Source organism: Haliotis cracherodii, unplaced genomic scaffold, assembly GCF_022045235.1.
Source record: "Haliotis cracherodii isolate W230 unplaced genomic scaffold, xgHalCrac1.p SCAF_15, whole genome shotgun sequence".
Classification (NCBI taxonomy): Eukaryota; Metazoa; Mollusca; class Gastropoda; order Lepetellida; family Haliotidae; genus Haliotis; species Haliotis cracherodii.
This window is the reverse complement of record NW_027266270.1, coordinates 36,042,545-36,063,442: the sequence shown is the minus strand read 5'-3', so window position 1 is coordinate 36,063,442 and position 20,898 is coordinate 36,042,545. Positions and strand designations below refer to the sequence as shown.

Here is a 20,898-nt window from a genome sequence, read left to right as displayed (position 1 = left end):
AGTCTGTCTACCCTGACTTGTCTAGTCTGTCTACCCTTACTTGTCTAGTCTGTCTACCCTTACTTGTCTAGTCTGTCTACCCTTACTTGTCTTGTACCCTTACTTGTCTAGTCTGTCTACCCTTACTTGTCTAGTCTGTCTACCCTGACTTGTCTAGTCTGTCTACCCTTACTTGTCTAGTCTGTCTACCCTTACTTTTCTTGTACCTTTACTTGTCTAGTCTGTCTACCCTTACTTGTCTTGTACCCTTACTTGTCTAGTCTGTCTACCCTTACTTGTCTAGTCTGTCTACCTTTACTTGTCTTGTCAGAGTCCTAAGCCCATCTAACGTACTTCCCAGATTCATGCAAAGAACGAGTATGGAAGGGATTCCCTAAATCAGCTGATTACCCATTTCAGCCCCATGATTGGTCCAATAAACAATGACATCACACATATCATAGATGGCGACCGAGCCAACCAGGATTTGGCCAGCTACAGATTACAGTTGTGGGACCTGTCAGCAATGTTCCAGCTGAATCTGGCTACAAAACCGACTTTGCCAGCGTAGATTTAACAATCTTATGATCTTGAACATGCATTCTGGCAAAAAACACCTTCCTACCCAAATAAAAACAGAAAACTCTGATCGAAAGGTATGTTTTTACACAGCAACATAGGGACCGTCCATAAATGATAAGGACCAGTATACTTTCGTTTCAGTCAGCCGGTCCTATGACCAGCTTTGAAAAAAGTCAACGGAAACACTGGATCCCTAACATTTGTGGAATGCGGCTGGCTTTTCAAGCTCACATGTATCCCAATTTAGATAGGGTCATTCTTTCATTAAAAATATGTATTATTGTATTGTCATATATCACAATACATGTCCGTGTATAATGTCGAAGACCACATATTGTGGTGCATCAGAGTTTCAGTGTAACCTGACAAATCAAGGACACAAAACATAAAACATCTCCTGGATGGTTCCTAAAACATACCCACGTGACAGCTGAGCACAGAGTTGAACCATACTAAATACTGTAAATCTTGAAATTAACACGAGCCAGTGGTCTTTCCTCGCAATATTAAACATTGCATTTATATCAACAATAAAACATTTTGGATAGCAGAAATACCAACTTAGACATACGCTGAAAACAAACAACTATGTATTCCACATCACAGTTTATTGAGCAGCACTTGTAACAAGTATATAAACAATATCATTCAAACACTAATTTTATCTTGTGAATTGTCATTTGTCTACTCATTTACATCAATACTGATCACACCTGCAAGTCCAGACAGACGCCACCCATGCAACACGGTGTCTTTGTTCTTTGCGACTGCGTCAAAGGCGGACAAGGGCCAGCACGCATGGATCAGATTAATTTTTAGATCGACAGCCTTTGTTTTTTGTCACCCGCTTTCAAGTTTGTTGACACTTTCTCCGTATACCAATCAGTGAACTGTTGTTTCATCACGGTAAACAGTAGAATAAACACAAAAAGTATCTGTTGTTCTTAGGAAAACACTACGTATTGTTTTAGCGGAAGTACTAGCGGTGCTATTTGGTGTGTGATTGGATTAATGTAAGGTTGGATTATGGTGAGGATTCTCCTGTAAACCTGACAGAGGACATTTTCTTTATATAATTCCACTGATGCTTGTGTCGCATTCATATTGAGTCGCATTTTAGATTAGGGACCAGCGGTCGCATTCTTTTGGAGACGCATTTATTTCACGATTTACCATATTACCCAAAGTACCAATTGGTTGTCATGTTCAAACCAACATTTCTCTTCATAAAGTTACATAACAATGTTGCATGTTCAGCGTGTTGACTACTTTTGTGCCTCTATCTGAAGACTAAAACAGTATATAAGATGGCTACAAGTGTTGGCATGTGGCTTGCTGAAGTGGTCATAAATTAGCACAGTAGAAGAAGGCCTCCAGGAAAACAGGCATCATAAACCCTTGCATAAATAGCTGCCTTGAATAAACATGTGCCTTGAACAACTCCCCAATCAATCAACACACGAAAGTAAATACACTACTGCCTTCAGTAAGTGAGACGTCCCTCAGGAATGCAGCTTAATAAACATAAGTTTCCAATTTGTACATTACATATCTTGGCAAACATACAGATTCATAAGAAACTGGTTTAATTATTTGGTATGGTTTCCATTTCCATGATTACAGGTGCTTTGAGTTAATAGTTTTGTGCTGATGAAGGACAAAAACTAATATTTGATTACAACTGTTACTAAGACAGAGAACTTTATAATGTACACAGGCATCTGTGTACTACGATTCTCTACATAAACCTTGATCTGAGTTCTACAGCTCTCTACATAAACCTTGATCTGAGTAATATGGCACACAATATAAACCTGCATCTGAGTAATACGGCACACAATATAAACCTGCATCTGAGTAATATGGCACACAATATAAACCTGCATCTGAGTAATACGGCACACAATATAAACCTTGATCTGAGTAATAAGGCACACAATATAAACCTTGATCTGAGTAATACAGCACACAATATAAACCTTGATCTGAGTAATATGGCACACGATATAAACCTGCATCTGAGTAATACAGCACACAATATAAACCTGCATCTGAGTAATATGGCACACAATATAAACCTGCATCTGAGTAATACAGCACACAATATAAACCTTGATCTGAGTAATATGGCACACGATATAAACCTGCATCTGAGTAATACAGCACACAATATAAACCTGCATCTGAGTAATAAGGCACACAATATAAACCTTGATCTGAGTAATACAGCACACAATATAAACCTTGATCTGAGTAATATGGCACACAATATAAACCTGCATCTGAGTAATACGGCACACAATATAAACCTGCATCTGAGTAATACGGCACACAATATAAACCTGCATCTGAGTAATACAGCACACAATATAAACCTTGATCTGAGTAATATGGCACACAATATAATCCTGCATCTGAGTAATACGGCACACAATATAAACCTGCATCTGAGTAATACGGCACACAATATAAACCTGCATCTGAGTAATACAGCACACAATATAACCCTTGATCTGAGTAATATGGCACACAATATAAACCTGCATCTGAGTAATACGGCACACAATATAAACCTACATCTGAGTACTACAGCACACAATATAAACCTGCATCTGAGTAATACGGCACACAATATAAACCGGCATCTGAGTAATACAGCACACAATATAAACCTTGATCTGAGTAATATGGCACACAATATAAACCTACATCGGAGTAATACGGCACACAATATAAACCGGCATCTGAGTAATACGGCATACAACATAAACCTACATCGGAGTACTACGGCACACAATATAAACCTGCATCTGAGTAATACGGCACACAATATAAACCTGCATCTGAGTAATACGGCACACAATATAAAGCGGCATCTGAGTAATACAGCACACAATATAAACCTTGATCTGAGTAATATGGCACACAATATAAACCTACATCGGAGTAATACGGCACACAATATAAACCGGCATCTGAGTAATACGGCATACAACATAAACCTACATCGGAGTACTACGGCACACAATATAAACCTGCATCTGAGTAATACGGCACACAATATAAACCTGCATCTGAGTAATACGGCACACAATATAAACCGGCATCTGAGTAATACGGCACACAATATAAACCTGCATTTGAGTAATACGTCACTCTACATATATTATGGCGTCAGTTTGATGTGTAGGAAAGCCTGAAGTGAAGCCTGTCTTAGGTGTTTACTATACTCACACGCAAAAGAAACGCAAGTCGAGTATGCAGTATACATGTTATTTATTTTCAACAGTAAAGACAAGAAATACTAATCAGGCAAGATTTACAAAAATTTGACTGAAGACAGTTTAATGGATTAAAAGGCAGATGACATAATTGTTTTTTTCAAATGTTAAGGGCTTACACAGTTTCGGGTCAATACCCAAAATGTCAGTCAATACCTGGTGTGACCACCATTAGCATTGACCACTGCCACACATCTCCTGTACATTGAGTGGAGCAGACGATTTGTGAATGCCCGAGGGATCCTCCTGCACACATCCAGAGCATCTGTAGTTCATCGGCAGTTGTAGGGACTGGGCGCACATTGGGCAGACGCCTTTGAACCTCATCCCACAAGTGTTCGATGGGGTTCAGATCAGGGCTGAGGGCTGGCAACGGTAGAAGACAGATGTTGTGTTGTTGCAAAAAGGCTATGGTAGCTCTGGCAACATGGGGATGAGCGTTGTCCCGCTGGAAAATGTGTTGTTGATGGAACAACGTGGGGTCTGATCACTTGGTCGATATACTGCTGAGCAGTGACGCCTTGTCCCCGACCTTGACCAACATTCAGAAAGCACATGGGTCCAAGTCTCGCATTAAGTCCAATCCCTGTCCATATCATGACGCTAGGTCCACCCCATGGATCCCTTTCCACAACATTTCTGTCAGCGAAACGATCACCTCAACGCCTCCAAATTCTGACTCTTCCATCTGCATGGGAGACACAAAAGCGACTTTCATCAGAGAAGATGACAAGCATCCACTCACAATGACGCCAATTGTGATGACCCTGTGCCCACTGAAGTCGTGCTTGTCGATGCCGTGGTTAGAGAACAGGACAACGTGCTGGTCGGCAACATCTGAGGTTGTTGGAACGGAGACGTCAGATCACAGTGTCCCAGCTAATGTGTCGATTATGTGTTCCTATGGTCTGTCGAGCACTTTCACTTGCAGTTAGGAACGGATGTCGCTGGTGTTGACGGGAAATATGTCGATCTTGTCAAGGTGTGGTGACCCTAGGACGACCGCTCCGAAGAAGGTCATCTGTGGTCTGTGTAGCATTGTATCGATGCAGGAGACGGTAAATTGTGGTTATGTTAACGTTGAAATGACGGGCAACATCTTGGACAGACTCTCCAGGTTCCAAACGTCCGATAGTCTGGTTTCTCTGAATTTGAGTTAGGCGTGGCATTGTTGACCAAGGAGTGGTAGGTCAAAGAATCGACCACAGCTTTATTGTGACCCACTACAGTTCGTGACAGTTCGTGTATTTTCGATTTCGCGAGAAATGGGTGCATGATACCCACATATTCATTGAAATGGTGTGTTTTGGTGATCCGTTTTTTATGTTGCGTTTTTACTCGGGGCTTCCAAAATGCAACCAAAAATATTGATAACACCATCAGGCTTCACTACACGCTAAAACTTGTATCAATTTATGTTTCCGTGTTTGATACCTATTTGCTTAAAACCACTTGGGTTTCTTTTGCGTGTGAGTATACTTTGATGAAACCCATAATTTGACCAGCATGGGTTATGGTGTTGACGAAATCATCATGATAATCAGGGAAGCCAGGATTCAAACCCATGATCACAGGCTTCTGGCACTCCTACAGGAGGCAACTTATATTTGGGCTCATATGGTCAAGACAATGCCATGATAACCCCACATGGATCTCATTGCTTCAGAGCCTGAACATCTTCATAAGCTAGGTCACTAGACATATATTGTCATATTAGAGTCTAAATAACCATGACTCATTGAACACTCCTCTGTTTATATCAAGTTGCAGTTTATCATGAAATGAATCCTGTCTGATCTTGGCTGCGAAGATTACACATAACACCCAAGCTACACACAGCTATATAATGGTCAATCACACGTAACTCCAGAGAGTCAGCTCAGAGATTCACTTCACACGCAAGATAAAAAGTTGACTTTACTCTCAGACTGAATAACTCAACAGGGTTTATGATTTCTACATTTAACTTAGTCCTTGATGGGGGGGGGGGGGATATTATTGAAAAAGATATGCTTCAGACTGTTGGACAATAAAGAAATTGCCTGCCACAAAAATGACATTATTGCAAGGTGTTTTGCTTCAAAAACATCTCAGGCTCATGGTTTTGAATATAAACATATATAGTTTTGCTGTTGAAACTGAAAAAAATATCAAATTTCCATACAAAATCCCAGCATCCCCCCGCCAAGAATATCACTTACTAGTCATGGATTATGTTAATTTCTAACACCGTTCCATATACACTAATACTGAGAGTTCTCTAGTTGAGTGCAGCAGTCACAAACATCATACTTTATTTTGTACCTCCTTCATCAGATTTGTGTGTGCCACACAAGGCAAACTACTTGTCATAAGAGGCGACTAACGGGATCAGGTGGTCAGGCTCGTTGACTTGGTTTGATGCATGTCATTGATCCCTAATTGCATGGATTGATGCTCATGATGTCAATCACTGGATTGTCTGGTCCAGACTCGATTATTTCCGGACCGCTGTCATATAGCTGGAATATTGCTGAGTGTGGCGTTAAACAACAAACAAACACTGGTGAAGCCAACCCGTCCATTACTGAACTAGCAGTCCTATAGAACTAGAAGTGTCATCACACAAGTCAAAAACAAACTATAAAACAAAGAGCCATGTTTATGAAATTCTAAGATTACTTACTAGAAACCATTTCTGAGACAAAACAAAACATTTCCGCTATATCATGTAATTAAACCCAAAGGTTTCAGAGGAGATGAAGAATATTCTGTAAATATAATTCACAGGTGTATGACAACATGACAGCAATTGAAATTGGCCCTGGTCTATGTAAACCTTGCCAAACTGCCCAATACTTAAAGTATCATATAAGGACGAGTAGAAATTTGCCATCATCAAGGGTCTTGCTACATGTTATCTTTAGGACTAGTGGACGAAAACTGTTAATTCTATTGCTGCATGGTTATGTTAAGAGACACAGTGGGGTAAAATACCATTTTCTAGAGATAGTATTGCTGGAATCCTCCCTGAAAGGATTCAGCATCACATAAGGAATGTGGTTTCAGAGATGCTGCTGATGCACAACATAAGCTCATTTGAGTGAGTGAGTGAGTTGGGTTTAACGCCGCTTTTAACATTATTCCAGTTATATCGCGGCGTGTCAGCTTAATGTGGGAGGAAAGCCCGAAGTGATGCAGGTCTTAGACGTTTACCACTTCGGTGAAACCCACGAGCACGGGTATGGTGCTGACAAACCTAGAAACATAATCGGGGCGAACCGGGATTCGAATCCACAATCATAGATTTCTGGCGTGTCCAGGGGACGCAACTCTGCACAGCGAATCGCAGCGCCTTAGACGACTGGGCCACCCTTGCCCCCTAAGCTCATTTGAGAGCTGGTTACCTGAAACACAAGTTTTACTTTGGGCGGTTCTAGCTTACCTACAAGTTGTTGCAATGCTGTGTTCCCAGGGTGTTCCTAGTCTTGATAGCCTGCACCACAAGTAACAGAATCTACTGGTTACGACCATATTTATGATGTTGATGGGCCTGTCTATCTCACAAAGTGCTTCATACAAGCATCTGTCACTGCATAATTATAAATAAACAGATTAACTGATTTAATTCTTGTTTGGAATGAAAATACCTTACACTAACCTGTTATTTGTTGTGCATGCTAATTACTTCCACATCCTGACGTGGCCTTTTGCGGTTGGCTAAGAGTAATGACGTCACTTATGTTGTGTGACGCTCTCTCCATTTCACTTCTGTAAGTTTGTCAATAAGTAAAGATGGAACCCAAGCTGTATGATCTTGTGGTCTATGAAAATGAGGCAAAAACATTACATTATTCATATTTAATGTCCTTCATATTAATTTTTTCAAGGAGGCAGTTCTACCAAAAATCATTACTTTGTATTACAAAAGACTACTTTGAATGACATATAAGTTGTTCCAATTTATCATTGTGTTTTGGTTAATTTTGTTCATCTCCCTAGGTGCATTCGCATCACGGGTGTGGTTCGGGGGGTGTCGCCTACACTTGTCTTCTCCAGCACTTGCTGATTTCATTAACAATATATGGAAGCGACAGGTTTTAATCAATTGTTTTTCATGGATTGTTCTTCTGTGCATGACTATTTCATGCGTGCATATGTTTTGTCACAAGTCAGTAGTCAGTAAATTTGCGGCCTTAGTCAGCAGTCTGTATATATTCCACTTAGTAAAAACATTGGAAATAGGCTATTTTTATCAGTTAAAACACTAATAAATCATCTCTATGCAATTGCAGATCAACAATCTGTAGATAAACATGGGGACAGCTGGTTCTGCTTTTGTTTCATTACTGTAATTCAAGTCACAGATCGATTGTTTTTGTTCATGATTTAGTGGCAGATTTTCATGAAACTTTTATGTTAATCCTTTATGATAAACATGTGACTCGACTTACATTTACAATGGTTTTTTTAGCTGTTTTACACTAAACAGTACATCCCCATGACGACTCTGTCCAAGGTAAGGGAGATGACTAATCTATCCAGGTTTTTAATAAAAGCATTCAAGTGACTTGATGCACTTCACATCATTTATTACATCAAAGATCTTAATTATCAATGAGATCATCTTGACTGGGTGTCACCATTTTGTTTGAAGAAAATGCAAATGATAAGAGAAATGGAATGTGATTGGTCAATAGGGAGGACAGAGATGGGACATAACTCGTAATAGCCACCGGTGGAGCAAAGATCGAGCCCTGAAATTCCAGCCTAGTTCGGCAAGGGTGTAAATTGTCGTTTTTAAGTCAGTTAGCTCCCTTCATGCCTCGGGAAGATGGACTCTCTTTCATATGAGAAGTTTGTACTGCAACAGCCAGTGGTGATATCTACGCCTAGAAATGCAAGTGTATTGTAAACTGGTAAACATTTCAGGGCCCCATATTACATATATAAGTGAACTTTGTTATTAGCATTGTAGGACACAGCTGAGCACTGATATTCAATGGCTAATGAAATATGTCATAGATTAGTTGTTTCCAGTGCTTACTACTTGTCCTTATGGCGAGTACATCAAGTACCTGAACTGGGTCCACTGCTGGTCTGCAAGCTAGTTTTGCACTTAATGAAACAGGTGGAGGTACAAAATATAGGTCTAACTCTGTACCATATCAGGTTAAAGGTGTGGCAAAACCGCATCATCGGTAGATCGAGAAGGGAGCTAACTCCGCTTGCCTAATCGATAGTTCGAGGTGGGCCCACATTCAAAACTAAACGCACTTCTTGTAGAGGATATGTACTATGTAAAAATTCTGTATTATGAACTACTATTTTGTCTATTTAAAATGATTATTATGACTTTTAATTATATTAGAATATACAAATGCGTAGAAACTACAGAACTCACTTGTACAGACATCGCAAAACTAGGTCGTGGGGTCATTAATATTCATGAGTTATTCCTTTTATGGAACAAGTTCCTGGAAATTTCTTGAGGTCATATAGGCTTGTATCATGTCCGAGTTCGATTCAAGTATACACATAATTTTCAGGTTTATATCGCCACCGACATTTAGGATTAGATTGATGTTATACTGTAATGGAAACGAGGATTGTATGTTAGTGTCTCTCAAATTTAATTTGAAGTATGTTTCTTGCGTTGTAACTATTTTTGCAAAACTTGGTTTTGGAACGAGACTTTGGGTAACTACCATGGAGGTAATTAAACGTATGTTACATTGAATAATTTATAAAGACATTTCCCATCAATGTAACAAAACTAGGACCATATATAATGCTACATATCCATACAAAATAATTACAAATGTGAGCCCACTAAATGACTTTGTCAACCAAATGAAGCCTAGTGATTTACAAATGTGGGCCCACCTGTGTCAATTACAAGATCTATATATATCACGGAAGGAGTGGACCCACATCTTAGAAAATGGTTATAAGTGAGCCATCCTAATGAAGATTAGGGATTTATAAATGCGGCCCCTGACCTGTTGCAATCATTATGACGGGAAAAGTGGGCCCACTTGTTTCTATCACCATAAATGATGGGAACAATGTGGACCCACATTATAGAAAATGGCTATCAGTAAGTTAATGGAACTTTGCGATTTATAAATGTGGTCAACATGTGACAACTATCGACTTTCTAAAAGAAAGTAAAGTGGGCCCACATTTGTTGACTGATGCCAATTTTTGTAAATACGAAAACAACGGAGATAGTTCCCGATTGAAATTAGTGTGACTTCCCTTTCCCGATATGAACCACTGATAATGCTGTTTCGCCAAAGGTGTTGATGGAGGACATGTCTACCCTTCGAAAGTTTGTTTGGTCAATAAAAAAAATAACTAACTGCCCTGCTGATGTTAATTAAGGTGAGAGCAACTTCACAAACACACTTAGTCCGCTATTTGTTTTCAAATATCAATGAATGCCATGTTTAGTGTCATTCAATTGTTGCTCATGAGAAATCAGCCACTGCCTGTCCCCTGGGTAGACAGGAGCCCAGTCAATAAAGTACCAAGCTGTTCCACACTGTATTACATAACTATATGGTACCAGTGAAGATCTGGCTTAGAAATGACTTTCAGCAACCCATGCTTGTCAAAAGAGGAGACTCACAGGATCGGGTGGTCAGGCTCAGTTGATTGCATGTCATTGTATCTCAATTGCGTAGATCGATGCTCATGATGTCAATCATGATGTGCCTCTCTTCACCCAGCAGTGAATGGGTACCCAGTAGGATAAAATGGCAATGTAGTTGATAACCTTCTGATGCTCGAGTAGAATTATTTAGTTGTCTGTGCAAGTTAGAATTATACCGAAATCATGCAACAAGACATACACACTGGTACTTATTTAGTCAAATAGCTTACATGTAATTCAATTGTTAATTTCACTGTAGTATGATACATTTATCCTGCATGGGAACAGGCTATCCATGTGGACATAAGTCATAATTTGACATGAACATGACCTTCTGTATCTTTTTGATTTACTTAAAAAATCACATCCCCAGTCCAAACTCAGGTTGAACATATTGCAATACATGCACTGAAAAATAGTGTGTCTCCAATATTCTGAACATGTGGTTTTCAAGACTGGACAAGTCAATATTGACAGTTAACCTGGCTGACTACATGTAACTGTATATTTGATTTCCACATCAATGCAGGGGATCATTCACATCACCAACAAGTTCAGTTAATTAAAAATGTAACTAAATTTTGGGAACCATGTGTTACTGAGTTGAAAATTAAATTCATTACGAAATCTAACATCAATTAGTATTTTGTTACAATGGCCCCTTTGGAAAGACATATGACCCTGTAGTACAGCCAAGGAGTCACAATGACCCCCCCGTTGGAAGAGGCTAGGGCAAACCCTGTTAACACAAACACCAATTTATCATGATTTTCTCCATGGTTCGATCACAAAATATGTGATCAGTCATTTTTTAATAATAATTTGAATGAACAAAGTATAGCAGGGGTGAGAATAAAGAGTCTGATTATTTTGCTGTAGAAAAACATAATCAATGTGATCTATTAATGGCTGATGCTTCCATGATTACGACCGGTCAAACACTTCCAACGTCTCCATAGGAGCGTGTCCTACCGATTGTCATACACCTGTGGGAATTCAGGATCAGGTCCTCCGTACCATTTACCCTCTTGTGTGCATGTTTGGTGTTTATGCCACACTCAGAGATATTCCAGCTGTATGATGGCAAGCCTACAACAATCAAGTCAACCCAGTGATTGATATTTAGAGCAAAGATCCCAATCATCGGAGTACGATGAAATGCCATCAACCAAGTTACCAAGCCAGACCACTCAATCCATTAAGTTGCCTCTGAGGATAAGCTTGGACCTGGGCCCACTTGCACAGAACAATCTTAGTTACAATGGATCTTAGGCGGCTACAATCAACTTTACAATGACCATACAATTGTCCTATTCCACTTGCACAAACCGATCTTAGCGTGATTGTAAGACCGCTTGGATTTAAGATCGCGATCTTAACTAAGATCGAACTCTTCAGCAGTGGAGGTAAAAAAAACTGTCACGCGTCATTGGCTATGGTGTAGAGATATCTCCCTTGCAGCGGCAGACGATACATTGTTCTATATTGTAAACCTGTCAGTGTCAGTCATAATGTCAACAGACAAGAGATCCTGAAGAAGCAATTTCTCCGAGCAAGAGCTAACTGTGCTCACAGACTAAGTGTCAGCCAACAACGATGTCTTGTTTGCCCCATTTTCCCCGAATGTGACAAATAAATGAAAGGCGGACCTGTGGGAAATCATCGCCAAGAAGTAAGAACATTGTACCACTTTTAAATACTGTATATATACTATTGGAAACTGAAACATTTACGTATAACATGAAATAGCTGGGTCGTATTTCTACAGGTCTTTGCGCAGTAGTTTTCATGAAATTGGATATTTTTAATAGAAGACCCCGAACACCATTCATTATCACGTACACTTGCCACTTCGTTACACTACCATGTTTAAGTTTATGTTGAGGGTCAGTGCCGTCGGCTCGAGCAAACGGAATGGGTCCGATGTTAGAAAGAAATGGAACGAACTCAAGTAGGTTACAATTAAGCATTGACTATGATGTATTAATATCTTGACACTGCGTATAGAATGTAATTTGCTGGTATATCCGTATTGTCGTGATTAAATATATGTGTTTCGAGAGTAATGGGTTGGCAGAAAATGTGAGAAGATTTACTATTAAGGTCAGTGTCCGGTACAGAAGATGTCTTGATATAATAAAACTATTATTATTTCATAAATTAGAATTAAGTCATTTAAGAAAGATGTCACTTTCCTTATTGAAGTAATGTGATATATTTCTGTCCCACAAAATACACAAAAATCACCTATGTGCTCATACATTTGACATTTTATTCAGACACCAGTAGTAAATAAACATCAGAAATAACTGCCTGATTTGAATACACGTAAGGCAGTAAATATTTTTGTTAAGCACCCAAAATAATTTTTTAAACATAAACAAAAGGGTGTCTTTAAGTATGTGCATATGTATGTATTAAGAACCTAATATTGACAAGATTGGTGATAAAACAGATGTCAAATAAGGAAGAAGGAACAAACAAGAAAGAGGGAGCTGAGAAAAACAGGAGGAGGCCCTGCTCCAAACCCACTTTCCAATTTGGAAAATAAGGAATATATTAGGGCTGCAACGAATACTTGTTGTTGTGAATAACAAGTTTAAAGTTTTACTTCCTTGTAGACTGTCAGGACCCTATTGAGACAGAAAGCTCTCAATCAGTGGTAGCTTCACCCACAGGTGATTAAAATCAGCATATTATACTTACATTGTACATTTCATTTGGTTCAGTAATGTAACATACCGAATTGTTTCATAATGGCAACATATTTCTTTTTTGTTGTGGACAATATTCATTTTCTGAACAGTACTCATTTCTTGCTGATCAATGTTTATGCTTCTGTCCATAAAAGTATGGATGTTTCTTCATTTTCTAGGAGTCATACAGTAGACAGCAGTTAAGAGAATAGCCGCAGGTACCGTAAACAGATATTATGTTTGTTAAACATTTCCATTTTCACAATTGTATTTATGTAATGATTCTCTATGAACAATTTTAATGTAGTATTTTATAACAGTAGTGAGATAGATCAGCATTTTTTAATTGCATTGTCTGTATTATAACAACAATTACTTAAATGGATTCTTAATTTCTTATGTTACATAGTAAAATCTCGAAAGTTCCAAACCGTTGTGGATCTCGAGAGAGAGAAACTACAGGTGCTGCACGAGATGTTGGACATTGAGAGGAAGAGACTGGCCATTGAAGAGAGGCGACAGGCTGTTGAGGAAAAGAGATTGGCCATTGATGAGGAGATGTTAATTTTGATGAAAAACAAATCCCTAAGTTCCCCTTTCACATTGTCCCCCATGATAAAGTACACTTAGATTTCAGATTAGATACATTTATTATTTAACAATAAAATCAATATATCTTTTAATGATGTTATTTAATGCATATTAGCAGTTAAACGAGTAACTATATATACTGGTTTCAGTTGTTGATAATGCCAGATATCAGATACCCTAGAAAAAGTTACAATATGTTAAATCCAAGTGCACGTCGTGGTAAGATTAACTGGTCTTCGAAGTTGAAGTCTTTGTTACCGGTATATTGCTCTCTATTTGAATATGTACGGGGAGCTCAACATTTTCACAAAAAGAATCGTTTATTTCAGAATATTTTGATATGTAAAAGTGCTTTTGAATAGGCATTTTTCATTGTGACAAAATTTTGACACAAATATATTTCTTGCTATGTACATTTATCATGCCAATAATCTTAGTATATTACCATACTATTTCTTCAATTTGTTCTGTACACCACATTTTATATATTTGAACTACCACCCCCTTCCTTCCTTTATCAGTTATGCCAGTTATAAGTTGCATAGTACTCACAGAAATCTTTATTTCATATTAAATTTTCAAAAACAGGCATTTGTTTTACTCACTTGGTACCAGAAAAAAAGTTATTTATCTCATAAAACTGTAGAATGAAATGAAATGTAACAATATACAAAGGCTGTACATAGATATATATCACTCAAAGATGTAATTGTCTGTGATGGAAATAATTTTTAATTTTATGATGTGTCTCTGGCATTAGGGCATACAAACGTTTTGTGGGGTGCTCTATTAATGGTCGAACTTTGTCCAATAACTGGAACAAGGACGAACGAGGCATTCTGTATCGCGCATACAGCTCGTCGTCACTTAGAATTTCGAGTTGCATGGTTCTATCTCTAAAAACCTGTTCTCTCCTATTAAAACTGTCATATTCTTCGCAAAATAGCACCGTAGACGCCATCTTGGACGATTGTAAAGACTTAAGATTGGTCCGGACCAATTGTAAGTTTCGATTGTAGCTTACAATGACCTTAGCCTACAATCGCTTTGTGCAAGTGAATGGCGATTGTAGCGGAAGCCTAAGATCGCGATCTTAAGGATTTACAATAATTGTAGCGCTAAGATCGCTTTGTGCAAGTGGGCCCTGGTCTAACCTGGAAACCCTTGTATGTTTCAAATATTCACTTACCGTATTATACATTTATATACCGCAGATATCACAGTACTAGGATCTGCTCCAATACGTTTTGTTTTTCTCTGACCATGAACCAGTGGATCCCTGGGTAGTATATAACCCAAGCAGTCTATGGGCGCTAGAGGGTTTTTACATCCACCTCACATATCAGGTACCTATTCCCTGCTGGGTGAACAGAGGCACATTTGAACTAAATCACGTGACATCACACGTTTTGATGCTTGTGTTTCGGGTGTATGAATATATTCGTGTTTCCACCATTGGGTCATCTACCATCAGATAAGTGGGTTCTTTTGAGTGCACAGGGTGTATATATTGTACACTAGGGGTAGTGACAACACAGAAAAGACTGTAAACCTTGTTGGTCCCAAGGCTGACTACCAACCTGGTCACTAGAGGGATACGATCTCAGCAACTGGGGCTTGCTAGCCTGGTGCTTATTACTGCTATTCCACTCCACCCCCCCAGTGCCATGTTATAAATATCGTACATGGCATACGTTGGCTGGTTACAACATTGCCTCCATCTACACACTCTGTCTATGTGAGAAGACAGGCTTATGTAAATGAATATGTACGCAGATGTCTTGACAAACTGCATATTTTGTAAGACATATGTGGAGAACTTTCGATATAAATGCAGTTTTTAAATTCCTCTTAGATATCTATGAACTGGTTATGTTATCAACCAATTATATATGTTACCTCTAGTGGCTAAAAATGATAGAAAATCCTGTAACTATCATGAAATACACACCCAAACTATCTTTATTAATGAATAACATGAATATAACCAACTGCTATACATCAGAAATTATTCTAGACCCGATTAATATATCATCAGATTATAAGTTCTTAGACATGATACGTTTTCAGACGGCCATGTTTTTTGGGACTTCTCACGCAATACAGTGTTTGACACTGACCAAATTTATCTAAACGACCAGCACACAAAAACATCTACTGGTCCTGTTGGACCAAGACACATTGGTCCTGACCAAAAAGTGGTTTAAAAAGTATCACTTCATTGTGCAATTAGAATGACGAACCAGCCAAGAAGGTAACCACTGTACCATACAGAGGTGTTTAGGTTGCTGGTTTTGCTTAGAAGTTTGTGTCGATCACTCAAAACTTGTACAAACCTAAATTACTTTGTTCGTCCCCAATATAACACTTGACTACCTGACCAGCATTTATTTAATTTTACTGGTCCTTCAGGAAATATATTCAACTCAGACCAGCAGACCACTGTTAGTGTTGAACATTGTAATAACGAGGGGTGTGACATCACACAGACAATGTAAATACTCGGATGATGGCTTGTTTTTAAGAAAAAGTTGTCTTTTATAGGGTAGAGAAATGTTTTAAGTTGTTCATGTCTTCTGAAATGCCAATAATATGAGGACAATTAAAAGTGGGTTTGAATGACAAACTTGCTGAGACAGACAGATCTCTAAGTCAGACGTACAACTGTCCTTATTTCACAACTATAAGATAAATAGACCTGGGAGTGGGACCTTGTATTACTTGCTCCCTAGATAGTAAAATCGTGACAGTTCAGTGGCAGTTATAGGTATATTATGCTGAAGCATGTAATTGAAGCTTAAGAAGCAGCTTACATTACACCATTATGATCAGTTACAGGAACATCCATGCACCTGACTGATATGATGAACCTACCAGTGTTGTTTACACAGGGAATGATCTACCAATCTATCACATTACACTTGGTAACCATATTGTTTAGGCTGGTCAGGAAAGTTAGTAGGACTGTTTCTGCTGGGCTTTCTCAGGATAATAACCACAATACATAACTGAAGGTTTGACACAGCTACTGATTCACTTGTCCAAGATCTACTTAAGTTCAAACATGGCCAATATTCAACTTGTCCAAAATGTTAAGGGTTAGAAACTGTCAAGCGTGCTAGTTCAAAATCATAAAGTTAATAGAATGTCACTGTCAAAAGTCTGCGAACCAAAAAGCTGGTCCAAGAGCTATGTGTTAGACACTGTGACATGTCTGCTGGTCCTAGAGCTATATGTTAGAAACTGTCACATGTCTGCTGGTCCTAGAGCTATGTGTTAGACACTGCCACATGTCTGCTGGTCCTAGAGCTATGTGTTAGACACTGCCACATGTCTACTGGTCCTAGAGCTATGTGTTAGACACTGCCACATGTCTGCTGGTCCTAGAGCTATGTGTTAGACACTGCCACATGTCTGCTGGTCCTAGAGCTATGTGTTAGACACTGCCACATGTCTGCTGGTCCTAGAGCTATATGTTAGAAACTGTCACATGTCTGCTGGTCCTAGAGCTATGTGTTAGAAACTGTCACATGTCTGCTGGTCCTAGAGCTATATGTTAGAAACTGTCACATGTCTGCTGGTCCTAGAGCTATGTGTTAGACACTGCCACATGTCTGCTGGTCCTAGAGCTATCTGTTAGACACTGCCACATGTCTGCTGGTCCTAGAGCTATGTGTTAGACACTGCCACATGTCTGCTGGTCCTAGAGCTATGTGTTAGACACTGCCACATGTCTGCTGGTCCTAGAGCTATGTGTTAGACACTGCCACATGTCTGCTGGTCCTAGAGCTATGTGTTAGACACTGCCACATGTCTGCTGGTCCTAGAGCTATGTGTTAGACACTGCCACATGTCTGCTGGTCCTAGAGCTATGTGTTAGACACTGTGACATGTCTGCTGGTCCTAGAGCTATGTGTTAGACACTGCCACATGTCTGCTGGTCCTAGAGGTATGTGTTAGACACTGCCACATGTCTGCTGGTCCTAGAGGTATGTGTTAGACACTGTCACATGTCTGCTGGTCCTAGAGCTATGTGTTAGACACTGCCACATGTCTGCTGGTCCAAGAGCTATGTGTTAGACACTGTGACATGTCTGCTGGTCCTAGAGGTATGTGTTAGACACTGTCACATGTCTGCTGGTCCTAGAGCTATGTGTTAGACACTGCCACATGTCTGCTGGTCCTAGAGCTATGTGTTAGACACTGTGACATGTCTGCTGGTCCTAGAGCTATGTGTTAGACACTGCCACATGTCTGCTGGTCCTAGAGGTATGTGTTAGACACTGCCACATGTCTGCTGGTCCTAGAGGTATGTGTTAGACACTGTCACATGTCTGCTGGTCCTAGAGCTATGTGTTAGACACTGCCACATGTCTGCTGGTCCAAGAGCTATGTGTTAGACACTGTGACATGTCTGCTGGTCCTAGAGGTATGTGTTAGACACTGTCACATGTCTGCTGGTCCTAGAGCTATGTGTTAGACACTGCCACATGTCTGCTGGTCCAAGAGCTACGTGTTAGACACTGTCACATGTACGCTAGTCCATGAGCTATGTGTGAGACACTGTTTACCATGTTTACTTAGATCCATAAATACAATGTGTATCAAGCAGTGTTATAGACAAAAAGGGTTGATTGTGGTAGCAATCCTTCCATCATGTACATGTCTCAGATCTCATAGATATATATCTAAAATTTATCAGATTCCTGATAACAATACAATACACCTTGACACTTGAAACATGACGCCTACAAACCTAAAGTTCTTGGACTCCTTCAAAAGAATACCAAGTTACTCTTAATAGAAGGCTCCAATGCATTTTAACCAGGCCTCAGACTTCACAATGATGGATCAGTTAAAACAAACTTTTAGTTTCCTGGGTTATTTCAGGAGATCCTAAACATAAATAAGTATTTTGCTGAGCTGAATTAAGAGTATTAAACTTTAAACTAAGTGAAGTCAAGATATTAACATCAAACCATACTAACCATAATAGAACAGTTACATGAAATAAAGAAAAGGCTGTTATCATCCATTCTATTTCACAAGGTCTATTTGTTCTGTAAACATGATAAGCCTTCAGGCATATGATTTACACTTTACTATGTGGGCATGGAGGCAAATCACTTACCATGTCATCTTGTTTGCATAACATGATAAAAATATATTAGCAAATGGATATTAACATTTGCACATTATAACATGTTTAAAGAGGAAGTGTACTTGCAAAAAATCAATTTCTCTCTTATTGAATCAAAATGCAATTTTAGAGTTAGTTAATATCATTGTTAGAAAATATACACTCATTTTTCTCACAGCGAAAATAGTAAGTTAACAATAAGTGTGAAAATGCGTTGCTGTTTTGGGGCCTTCGTTTTCCCAACAGGCCTAAGTTATCCCCCTTAGATTATGACGTAATAGGTATCAATTTAACTTGGTCCCTATCTAGTCTCAACGCAATAGATATCAAGTACCAGTTTAGGGTGAGATGACATTCCATCCTATACATTGTCTGATTCCGAAGAAGTTCCCTTGACCCATCAAAAAATCGTAAAACCATACACTTATGAACCAACAAGAGCCAGTTTTGTGGTATGTAAACGATGAACATGAAGTGGAAACAAGAGAATAGATTCTCTTTGATTTTTTCCCCATCCAAACTTCTTCAATGTAACTGCCATATTTTATTGATAATTAACTGGGTGTCCTATTTCACACCAACACCCGCGGGATAAAACCTGTTTCATTTGAAATGGTAGATCACTTCATTGAAGTGTTTAGTGTTTGAAATCAGTTAGGCCTATATTTGATAGATCATTGGTTTGTTCTGACAACCATTCACAGAAAATGCATTAACAGTTTTTATCTTTCACATATCATGGATGCAATACAGATATCGTGTGTTCAGTGTGTTCTAAATGTTAATATACCTTATATCATGTGGTAAAAAATCAATTTCATAACAAAATACAGTATGTGTAGAGAATAACTCTCTTATATATGCACTTAGAAATAACTCAACCATTGTGGTGATTGTACATGGTAGATTGATATAAATTTGTTGAAAATAGTATTACTCAACAACAAATAGAGCAACATGAATCAATCTTGCTTGTACTGCCCTTTTAAATTCAAAACATGTAGTCATTGTAGGTGAAGGTAGTAGGCCTCATGGAATGCCTAAGGACTGAATAAGTCACCAAAAGGTTAGGCTAAGTGGAATCTGTGATCCCTCAATTACTTTGCCGCACCAAATACACTGCAGCGATCAATCAGGTTTTTAAATACAGTAGGCCCATGTGCGTTAGATCTACATAGGCAATCATGCATAATGCAGCTTGCTGTACAAATGAAACTGTATTTAGACTATGGTACAGGTTTGAATCATAACTTTCCTATCTCTTTTGTATCCCAAGATATCTAAACAGCGCTTTATACATTGTTACCGGCATCCGAATGAAGATGAGATAATGTTGAGAACATTGGCCCTAAGTGTTACTGTCACTCAGTGTTAAATTAAAAAATAATTTGAACACTACATTTCCATTTTGTACATGTCTTGTATATGTATTGGATACATTTACAATAGATGTTTAGCCATTTAGGCTTACAATGCATATTCCGATAAAACAGTCATGTTCAGATAGCCTTATGTTATGGTTATGTTTAGGTCTGGGCCTAGAACTTTTCAGTTTTTAACATGGAGTTATGTGCTTCTTTATCAAATCATCGAAACCAAACATTAAACAATAAACATATAACATAGACATACCTCAGCAAAGGTGTTGACTCGGCGATTAATAACAAGTCATTATGCTACCAACGTGATTCTCTTTTCACGCTCCGATGCCTCCGTACTGTGACAGCTTTGATGACATGGAAAGTACCGTTTGTGCACTACCACCACCAGGTGGCGCTTGTTGCAAGACATTTAGTTTCGTATTATTTTTGCGACGTCGGATTATTTGAGTGCCTTATCGTGTTTACGTCTGAAGTTTCTATAGTTTTATTTTATAATAGCAATATACATACTAAAATGTGTTGAATATATTCTATTTTTTTGTAATGACAAAAATACATGAGTACGATAGTAACTAGCTCTACTTCATGAAAAGGAGGGAATTTCAGTCTG

General features: G+C 38.8%; 1 protein-coding gene across 2 annotated transcripts in view; it reads right to left on the bottom strand.

Moving 5' to 3' along the window:
• The window catches only part of LOC139462566 (solute carrier family 45 member 3-like), a 47,979-nt gene extending 27,308 nt beyond the window's left edge, over window positions 1-20,671 (bottom strand). Inside the window, exon 1 of one of the 2 annotated variants that reach the window (XM_071244391.1) lies at window positions 20,539-20,671. The gene's annotated coding sequence lies outside the window, so the exon portion shown is untranslated. Of the gene's footprint in view, window positions 1-7,482; window positions 7,563-20,538 lie in introns of those variants that run through there. The other variant, XM_071244395.1, reaches the window with a different exon arrangement.
• Window positions 20,672-20,898: the final 227 nt, after the last annotated feature.